Below are 228 nucleotides of genomic sequence, written 5' to 3'. Positions count from 1 at the left end.
GCCCCGGTGTGGCAGGGCGGGCGCCCAGGCAGTTGGCCCTGGCTGTGAGGCTGCCTTCCCCGCTCAGCCCCACAGCCTATACCCGGGGTGGTCTGAGGCTCCTTGCCCCCACTAAACATGGCCCCTCTCTCCTTTTGGATCCTAACGCGGTGAAGCCCACGATTCCCTTTCCTGCTAGGAACAAAAATGTCCGCCCAGCAACCTCACCGCCGTCTCATCACCGCTGCC

Source organism: Phaethon lepturus, unplaced genomic scaffold (assembly GCF_000687285.1).
Source record: "Phaethon lepturus isolate BGI_N335 unplaced genomic scaffold, ASM68728v1 scaffold47249, whole genome shotgun sequence".
Taxonomy (NCBI): domain Eukaryota; kingdom Metazoa; phylum Chordata; class Aves; order Phaethontiformes; family Phaethontidae; genus Phaethon; species Phaethon lepturus.
This window is presented reverse-complemented; position numbering follows the sequence as displayed.